The 9,452-nt window shown below is 56.0% G+C and overlaps 1 protein-coding gene across 13 annotated transcripts in view; it reads right to left on the reverse strand.

The window, feature by feature from the left end:
- Positions 1 to 9,452, reverse strand: part of PCBP3 (poly(rC) binding protein 3) — a 240,162-nt gene that overhangs the window by 62,120 nt on the left and 168,590 nt on the right. For all 13 annotated transcript variants that reach the window (XM_056814568.1, XM_056814564.1, XM_056814574.1 and 10 more), the window contains exon 4: positions 118 to 213. The gene's annotated coding sequence lies outside the window, so the exon portion shown is untranslated. The remainder of the gene's footprint in view (positions 1 to 117; positions 214 to 9,452) is intronic.

Below are 9,452 nucleotides of genomic sequence, written 5' to 3' on the forward strand. Positions count from 1 at the left end.
GAGACGCTGCCCCCCTTGCCCCCCCTCTCTACTTCTGCCCTGCTTTGCCCCAGGGTGCGAGCCTCTGGGGGGGGCAGACGTCCACAGCCCCCAGCCAGCGGCGGGCGGCCTCCTTACCTCCAGGCGGGCAGCTCTGCTGTCGGAGGGGCTGGCTCGCTCGGACGGACGGACGGACGGACGGACGCGGGCTTCAGACAGCTGGTCACTCTCTCCCTGTGTGGAGAAGACGACAAATGCTCAGGGCAGACAACTAATCCCGGTGATAGTTTGTCCTAAATCCGAGAGCTCGAGCCCGCTCATTGGCCCCGGGAAGGGCCCACGTGACGGGCACCGAGGCCACGTGACCGCTTCCCCCAAATCCCCTGCCTGCCTGGCCATGGGATGCACCCGGCCTGGCGCTGCTGTCATGTCAATGACTTTGGTTGCTTTAAAGGTCCACTGAGCAAATGCGCCTGCCTGGGGACATGAGGCTGCAGCAGCTAAGCCTGCTCACGGGCCGGCGAACAAAGGCTCAGGCTCCACCGCCCAGCCAAGGGGGGCTCTGCACGGGGGGCCTTTGTCCGGCCTTCCGGGGCAGCCAGGCCAGGCCTGTCCGGCTCCCGCAGCCTCCCGGGCGCTGCTCCTGGGCAGGGTCCCCTGCCAGGACACGAGCCCGAGTCAGAAGCCGGGCGTCCCTCTCCCCCGCCCGCCCGGCCTGCGCCGGGTGCGCTTTACGGTCCTTCGGGTCCACAAGTGCCCCCCCATGAGGCCTGCCGACGCCCAGATCCCCTCGGTCAGTTCTACACACGCTCACTCGAGGTGACCACAGACGCTGCCAGGATACAGCCCGAACGGTCCCACCGGGACCCATTACCGGGCAAATGGAGAACCTTCCCAGCGGCCTTGGGGAGAGGAGCTTCCCGGGGGGGGCCCCAAAAGGAGCCATTGTGGTGCCAGATGGCTTGGCACAGCCCGCTGAGGGGGAGAGACTTGCCCGCCTGCCCCTTGGAGGAGAGGAAGGGTGGGAACGGCTTAGGCGGGGGAGGGGCCCTTCCAAACCTAATCGTGCCAGAGCTCCAACTGGCGCCGGGCTTGGAGGGGCGCCGGAGCACTCCTGGCCGCGGTCAAAGGGAGCGGCAGGAAGAAGGTCCGGCCCTGCTTCCTCGCGGCCTTTCTTCAGCCACTCCAGTGACCCCGCGGCTGGGGGATGCCTAAAGACTGCCCAAAGCATGGGCGCCTTTACTGCAGCCAGGCTCAGCTTGGCGCGTGGGCAGACGAGGGCAAGGCACAGAGGGCCATCCTCGAGCTTCTTGAAGCAGGGACCTGGGTGCAGAGGGGTGCTGCGAGGGACAGCAGCCACCAACCCGGGGTGTGTGCCCAAGCCTGGAGATGGACGCCGCGCCACGACGGCCCTCTCACAGCTTCTGGGGACCGCGAGGAGGCCATCTGAGAGCAGGGCTGGGCGGCCCTCAAGGGTCGAGACAAGCCTCGATGCCTCCCGACTCCACTGACAGCTCTGCTCTGCCAGGGAGGAGCAGCCAGTGAGGACGGCACGCCCCGGCCACGCGGGCCAGAAAATGGCCACGCGCTCCCTCCTGACCCCGGGTCTGCGACCGCAGAGGTTGGCATCTGCGGTCAGAATCTGGGTGGTAACCCAGGCCACTGCTCTTACCTTCCGCTAAGTGGGGAGAATTAGAAGAGCAGAGGCCCGGCCTCCATCACCTCGGGCAAACGCAAGGCCAGCAGCCAGCTCCTTCCTTCCTCCCTCCTCCTAGAGTGGAGATTGCCTGAAGCTTGGACTATGCAGCCCCCGAAATATTTGCTAAAATCCCCATATTCCAACCGGGTACCTGATGGCACTGGATTGGATGGAGTTAATTGGTCAGGAAATCAGCGGGCTGTTTTAGTCCAAACAGAGCCTTTAGTCAACTAAAATGAGTTTATTTGCATGTGGGGGGGTCAGGTATGTGCAAGCATGTACGTATTCCCATGGACTCATGGGGCCATCAACTCAGCATGCGAGTCTTTAGGCACAGCTGGGTGGCTCAACGGATGCTGCCAATATTTTCTCCTTGATGTGAGTGTTTGGGAATTTGGGTAACATTCCTGAGAGTTATCCTTCTCGCATCTCTTTCAGGGGATGATCAGTGGAATCTTTCCATTTCTATTTTGTCCTCTGCTTCTAGAATATCAGGGCAGCTTTCCTGGATGATTTCTTAAAAATGATGACTAAGGTCCTTTTTTTGATCACAGCGTTCAGGTAGTCCAATAATTCTTCTATTATCTCTCCTGGACGTATTTTCCAGGTCAGTCGTTTTCCCATGACCTATTTTACAGTTTCTTCTAATTTTTCATTTTCTTGGCTTTGTTTCTTGATGTCTCATGGAGTCATTGGCGTCCACTTGCTCAATTCTAATTTTTAAGAAGTGATTTTCTTGAGTGAGCTTCTGTACCTCCTTTTTCCATTAGGAGTTCTTTCCCTTACTGAATTTTTGTACCTCTTTTTCCATAGGGCTAATTGTGTCTTTCAAGAAGCTTTTCTCTTCAGTGAATTTTTCTATATCTTTTTCCATTTGGCCAATTCTGCTTTTTAACAAGTTCTTCTTTTTTGATTTTTGTGCCTCTTTTTACAAATGGACCTATTCTGTTTTTTAAGAAATTAAATTCTCCAGTATTCCTCCTTTACCAAGCTGTTGACTCTTTTTTTAATGATTTTCCTATATCACTCTCATTTCTTTCCCCAATTTTTCTTCTACCCCTCTTATTTAATTTTAAAAATCCTTTTTGAGTTCCTCCATTAATTCTTTTTGGGCTTGAGAGCAATTAATATTTTTCTTGGAGGCTTTGGATGCAGCAGTATTGACTTTGTTGTTTTCTTCAGAGCTTGAGTCTGCCCTGTCACCAAGATCACTTTCTATGTTGAGTTCCTTACTCCCTCCCTCCCTCCCTCCCTTCCTTCCTTCCTCCCTCCCTTCCCTCCTTCCTTCCTTCCTTCCTCCATCCCCTCCCCTTCTTCCTTCCTTCCTTCCTTCCTTCCTTCCTTCCTTCCTTCCTTCCTTCCTTCCTTCCTTCCTTCCTTCCTCCCTCCCTCCCTTCCTCCCTTCCTCCCTTCCTCCCTTCCTCCCTCCCTCCCTCCCTTCCTTCCTTCCTTTCTTCCTTCCTTCCTTCCTCCCTTCCTTCTTCCCTCCCTCCCTCCCTTCCTCCCTCCCTCCCTTCCTTCCTTCCTCCCTTCCTTCCTTCGTTCCTTCCTTCCTTCCTTCCTTCCTTCCTTCCTCCCTTCCTTCTTCCCTCCCTCCCTCCCTCCCTCCCTCCCTTCCTTCCTTCCTTCCTTCCTTCCTTCCTTCCTCCCTTCCTCCCTCCCTCCCCCTCCTTCCCTCTCTCCCTCCCTCCCTCCCTTCCTTCCTTCTTATTTTCCAGCCTCTTTCTCTTCTTTTCATTTAAAATTTTGTTAAAGTTGGGCTCTGTACCTGTGGGGAAGGGAGCACTGTTCCAAGTTCAGGTCCTGTGTAGCTGCCTTCTGCTCCTGCACTGGGGATCACTCTGCCTTCAGTTCTTCCAAGGTGGTATGATGGAAGGAGGGGTGTGTTTAATAAGGGGTGCAGACTGTGCTCTGCTCTGTAAGTAACCTCAAGCACTCTTTCCTCCCTTGAATTGTGACCAGGATCCCCTGTGCCCCCGTGACTGCAAGTCTGGTGTGTACTGGTGCTCCTCCTCACCCTGTGATTGAACCCGGGGACTGAGACCCAGTCCTGCGAACAGGCAACATGACAAAAGTCTTGTACCCAGCGTCAGAAAAAGAACCCTATAATCTCCTTCTGAGCACACCCCCCCCCCACTTACCATCTTACCAGAAGCCTTGGTGGCTGCCTCAGTTGTGCCCAAGGCCTTGGTGGCACCTGCCCTGGCACACTCTGCTCTGCCTCCCCCCCCCCCGGGCACTAGATCCCTCATGCCAGCCTTCTGAATTGTTCTGGGCCGGAAGATGACCTCACCGTGTCTTTTGTATGGGCTACACTGCTCCAGAATTCCGTTTGATGCATTCTAGCATTGCTTTTTGGCAGGTATTTTGCAGTCTTAGAACAGGCTGGAGCTCCAGTCTATGACAAAGGGCCACAGTGATGAACACAACTCAACAGGCATTGATCAGCCACCCTCGCCCTGCCCAGAAGTGTGTTAGGCCCTGGGAATGATAGCACGGTCTATGGAGAGAATGCTAGCACTAGGTTTGAGTCCTCCTTCTGTCCTTCATTTGCTGCCTGGATCCCTTTGGGTGAGTCCTTTGATCTCATGTACCTCAATTTCCTCTTTTATCAGACGAAGGGCTTGGATTCAGTGGCCTCCAGGCTGGTGGCATCAGGAAGGCGTGAGCTGCCCCTCGCTGGGGTCTTTCACCAAAGGCTACCTAATGACTTTTCAGCAATAGGGTAAAAGGGATTCTTGTGAGATGGTGGGTGAACCCTCCCAGAGGCCTCTCTCCCAGGGCTCTGCCATTGATCCCACTAAACAATGTCTAGACTTCTCGTTCTCCTGCGGACCAGAGCAACTCGTGCCTGAGAGGAGGGAGCTCTCCAGGGAGCTGCCTGCCATTGGCTTTCCCAGTGAAGGGACTCTCAGGCCCTCCTGGCTGAATCCAAGCTGAAGCAGCCCTCGGACCCAGCCCCCTCTGTGCTTCACCTGCTCCTAGGACAGGGTAGGGGGGCCTGCCCTGGAGGGAGCTCATCCTGCCCTGCGATCTGGCCCATGGGATGAGTATAATCCGCCCAGGCAGAGAATACCAGTTTAATTTAGCTTTTAAATAATCTTTTAAGTAAACTTTTGCCCACATGCAGGGCTGAAAGGGTTTTTGCAGCAAAAATGAAAGCAGGATTAAAGAATCAGGTCAAGCACTGGAGGGATTAGAGGCCCTCAGCTGCTGCCGGGAAAGGAAAACTGCCGTTTGGGCAGGGGGCGGAGGGGCTCTGACAGGAAGGAGAGCTTGGGGGGCTCATTTCCCCTGGAGTCCATCCTCTCCCAGAGAACAGCGGCCAGCACCCGGAAGCCACTTTTCTCAGCATCCCTTCATGGAGCCTAAGCCTAACCCTAACCTAAACCCTAAATATGTGCCGATTTCTAACCCTAACCCTAACCCTAACCTAAACCCTAACCCTAACCTTAACCCTAACCCTGGATTCTCTGATAGGAGAATTCTGTTGTTTAAAAAGACATTCTTGAGGGTCTCCAGCTAGCAGCCTTCTCCCTGCGCAGATTTGACCCTAGCTCTGCTCTGCCCCTCTGTAGGGTGCTCGGACAATTGCTTCTCCTAGCTGGGCCTCAGTTTCCCCACTTGTCCAGCAAAGGCACCCACCATCTCTCTGTGTCCTCCTCAGCCTTAGCTTTTCTGGTCATTTTTCCTCTCTGCCTCAGCTTCTTTGGTGAACTGACGGTTTCCAGAAGAAACAAAGAAGTCCCTCACCAAATAGACGGCTATGATTTCACCCCAGACTCTACCTTCCTAGATGGATTCTGTGCACAGACTCCTCCCAGTCACCTAAGCCTTCAGCATCCTCAGGCATCATCACACAATCACATACAATTCCACAAGCTGTTATTATGCACCTACTGGGTGCCAGACCCTGGGCCACACCCTAGGGAAACTGAGGCACAAAGCCAATCATCTTTGTCCTCAAAGAGCTGACATTTTATTGCTGGAGATGACATGGACACAAAGAGGCAGGGCGCAGGGAGAGGGGATGCTGGGGGTGTGGATGCCGTACCCTGGGTGGCTGAGTGGAGGGAAGACAAGGAAGGCAGACATTCGAGCAGGCAGAGAAAACTCTTCTCAGTCCCTCTGGGCTGTTCCCCCTCCCCCCATTGTTTGCCTTCCCCCTATGTGGGTGCCCCTCTGTCCTCCCCACCCCCATCCCCAAAGTCCAGCTCCCCTCTCTGGGCTGTCCTGCCCTACTAGAATGTGAGCCTCTTGAGGGCAGCCACTGTCTTGTTTTTCTTGTCCCTGTACCTCCAGGGCTGGGCACAGCAGCCAGCGCCTTCTAAGCACTTAGCAGATGCTTCATCTTTCTGGCTGGCTGGGAGCGCCGAAGCACTGCCGAAACAAACCCCCAAGAAAAAGGCAGATCCAGTTCCAGGAAGAGTCGGCATTTAGGGCCTCCCATGGGGAGCAGCAGAGACCTAAAAAGCCTGGGAAGACGGATGGGTGCTGAGCAGGCTGTGGCCATCTGTGTGAGTGTGAGTGTGTGTGTGTGAGTGTGTGTGAGTGTGTGAGTGAGTGTGTGTGTGGTTACTCTACTAGAGGCAGCAAACAGCTACTGAGCCTTTTTGAGCAGGGGAGAGACTGAATGAATAAATGTGCGAATGAATGAAATCGTGTTTTAAGTACTTACGAGGTGTTAGACTTTGGGTTAAGCTAGAAACAGACAAACAAAAAGCCCTCAAGGAACAGATAGCCTAACGGGGAAGAACAACATCTAGTGAGGAGCTGTGGCCAAGGAAGGGTCCTGGAATCAGGAGAATGGAGCAGGGGCCCCGGAGTAATCCGTGGACGTGGCCAAACTTGGCTCTGACTGATCAGGCAGTTCATGAAGGTTGGACGGGAGAGGGAGAGACGAGGACCACGAGGAGGACTCAGAAGAGGCTACGCAGTCTCCGGTCAGGCCACGTGACGAGGTTAAAGTTTTAGGGTTCCGGTTCCTTCCCGTGTCTGGGTCTCTCTATTCCTTTCACGTCTTCCAAGGAGAAACGCCACCGGCGGCGGTCAGTGACCCCTCGCTCATTCGTGGTTCTCTCTGTAAGCTCCTAGACCAGAGTGGGAAGCGGCCTTTCTATGCACGGACCGCCCTGCCCCCGTCCATTTGTGGGACGCCCCGGACCATCGGGCCAAGGAGCCTGGGAGGAGTTTGCCCGAGGAGGAGGGCGAGTTTCCGCGGCCAGGAGCGCCCATCCTGGCCCAGGCGGCATCTTGCCTGGAGGACGTCTCCTCGGACTCTGCTGATCGGCTCCCCAGAATCATTTCACCTGGGATGGGATTGGCCTCGCGTGCCCTCTGCAGAGAACGCGTCTGCTGGCAAACGAACGGCGTAGATCACCTTGCACGCGCTGTTCGGGGAGCGGCGAGCCAGTCCTGCGGTCCCACACCGAGGGCAGGAGGCAGCTGAATTCTGGGAAGGCCCAGTGAGTCTCCCCAGCCTAATCCCATGGATGTGGGCCGAGTCAACCATTCCCGTAATTCACCCGGGATATCTCCCCTTCATGTGAGGCAGTTCCGGGGGGTGGGGGGGGGCGATGGACAGGCAGTGGATGCAGCGTGAGGAGGAGGTCGCCGGGCTGCCTGCTACAGCCAGAGGGACGAGAGGGCCGGACCGTCCTGACAGAGAGATGGATGTTCAGGCCGCCGCGGAGGCAGGAAAGGAGGCGACCTGGGCCAGCGTCTTCAAGGGGCTGGTGTGTGTGGAAGGACGGCTGAAGGGACGACGAGCTTCCCCAGAACGAGCCGAGCCTCGTGAGGAGCCCTGGGCACCCCAGGCAGCTCCTCTTGGCCCGGGTCTCCACGCCCTTTGCTAGGCGGCCTCCAGCAAGGTGAACAGAGCTCACAGAGCAAGGGGTGCTGGCCCGGAGCTGCTGCTTTGACTAATGGCTTCAGAAGGGCGTGAAGAGGATGCAGAACGAATGGCGAGAAGTCCCTCCATGGGCGGCAGATGTTCCTTTCCTGGGGCCAGACCGCATAGACAGCCCCCGCGTCCCAGATCAATACGATCAGCTTTATTGGTTCACCATCACATTCCCATCCAGCAGAGACCATTCATTTGTTGTCCAGCCGGCGAGCTCCTTCCCAGAGTGCTGGCTCGCCTGCTCTCCCCAGAAGCGCGCACTCAGCCTAGTGGGGATGGCTCCATCTCTTCCTGAGGCAGCTCCTCAAAGGCAGGAGGAAGCCGCCGTCCAGCCAGCCCATTGGGTGCCCGAGCGCTCCAAGTCTGCTAAGGGAAGGGCCAATGAGGGCTCGGCCTATGGCGATGTCGGTAGACCAGGCAGGCCACAAGCGTTTAGTGGGCACGACTGCCTGCTGGCCACCAGGCACCTGGGGGGGGGTGGAGGCAGCCGGACTTGGGCCTGACTCTCGCCTTTGACATGTGTTGGGGCACAACCTAGTAGGGACGCCAGTAGCCCTGCTGCTTATGGGCTCCACAGGACTGCAGTAGGGACAGCCACAAGGGCCACTCGACAGAGGAGGCCTACAGACAGGAAGTGACCTGGCCAGGGTCATATAGCTAATGTCTAAGGTGACATTTGAACCCGGTTCTCCCTTGTCTCAAGTGCATTGCCCTGACCATGCCGCTGCTTCTGCTTCTCCTCTACGTCTTGTTCAGCCATCCTTGGCTGCATGAATAGAACACTCAGAGCCAATGTCTGCCCGGTTTGTGCCCTTCTCCTCCCACTCCGGACAAATGCCCTCAACACTGACCCCAAGGCCTGGACCCCCATTTGTCAGGGCACTAGCTTCGGGCAAGCTATTCCATCTCCATCACCAGAAAAGACAGAGGAGGGGATGCTTAGCCTCTTCTGTTCTACAGGCGATGGAGAAGGTTGGCTTCAGCCAAACTCTTTACTCTCAGAGCTCGGCCTCAGTTTCCTCATCTGTCACCAGACGGTCTCTAAAGTCCTGTCCATGGCTGCACTCCGACATTACAAATGAGATAATGAATTCAGCGTGCTTTCTTAGCAGAGAGAGCTGAATCATGGGAATGATTAATGTCTACGTCATAGAAAGTGCACCCAGGGACCAGGTGGTGACCATGGCCTGCTCTCAACTCCTCCCCCTTTCCTGAGCCATTGGGCCAATCACAAGGGGGCTGCTCATACCACAGCCCAGTCTGCACCCCAAAGAGAGTTTTTAAGCAAAGGACCCACTTGCACAAACATCTTTCTAGCGGCTCCTTGTAGCAGCGGAGAACTGGACATTGAGGGGCGTCCATCCCTTGGAGGATGGTCTGGGCTTGGCCAGAGCACGGCCAGCAGGCCAGACTCAGGAGAACCTGCAGAGACGTGCAGGAAGTGACGCAGAGGGAAGTGAGCAGAAGCAGGAGAACAGTAGCCCCAGGAACAACAGTGCTGCATGATGAGCCCCTGAGAACGCCTCAGCCAGCCTCAGCAGGGCACTGACCCAAGAGAAGCCCCAGGGGCTCCCGGGGGAAACGCCATCTGCTGCCAGAGTCCGCAGGCAGACCCTCATCTTGTGTTCCAGATCACTTCCATGGAGGGGAACGCGGAATGGCGTTTTCAATGCTCACGTGTGCAAAAGCGACGCCAGATCGCTTATCAGCAAAGGGAGCAGAAGGGGGAGAACAAGGAACAGAGTCTAGAACTCAGAGCACAACACGTGGCAAACATTGTTTTACACGTAACCGGGGAAGCTGCAACTATCCAGCGGCGCTCCGGATAGACCCAGGCTGGCCCCTTCTTACACCTGCTACAAGCCAAATGGT

Source organism: Monodelphis domestica, chromosome 2 (genome assembly GCF_027887165.1).
Source record: "Monodelphis domestica isolate mMonDom1 chromosome 2, mMonDom1.pri, whole genome shotgun sequence".
Classification (NCBI taxonomy): Eukaryota; Metazoa; Chordata; class Mammalia; order Didelphimorphia; family Didelphidae; genus Monodelphis; species Monodelphis domestica.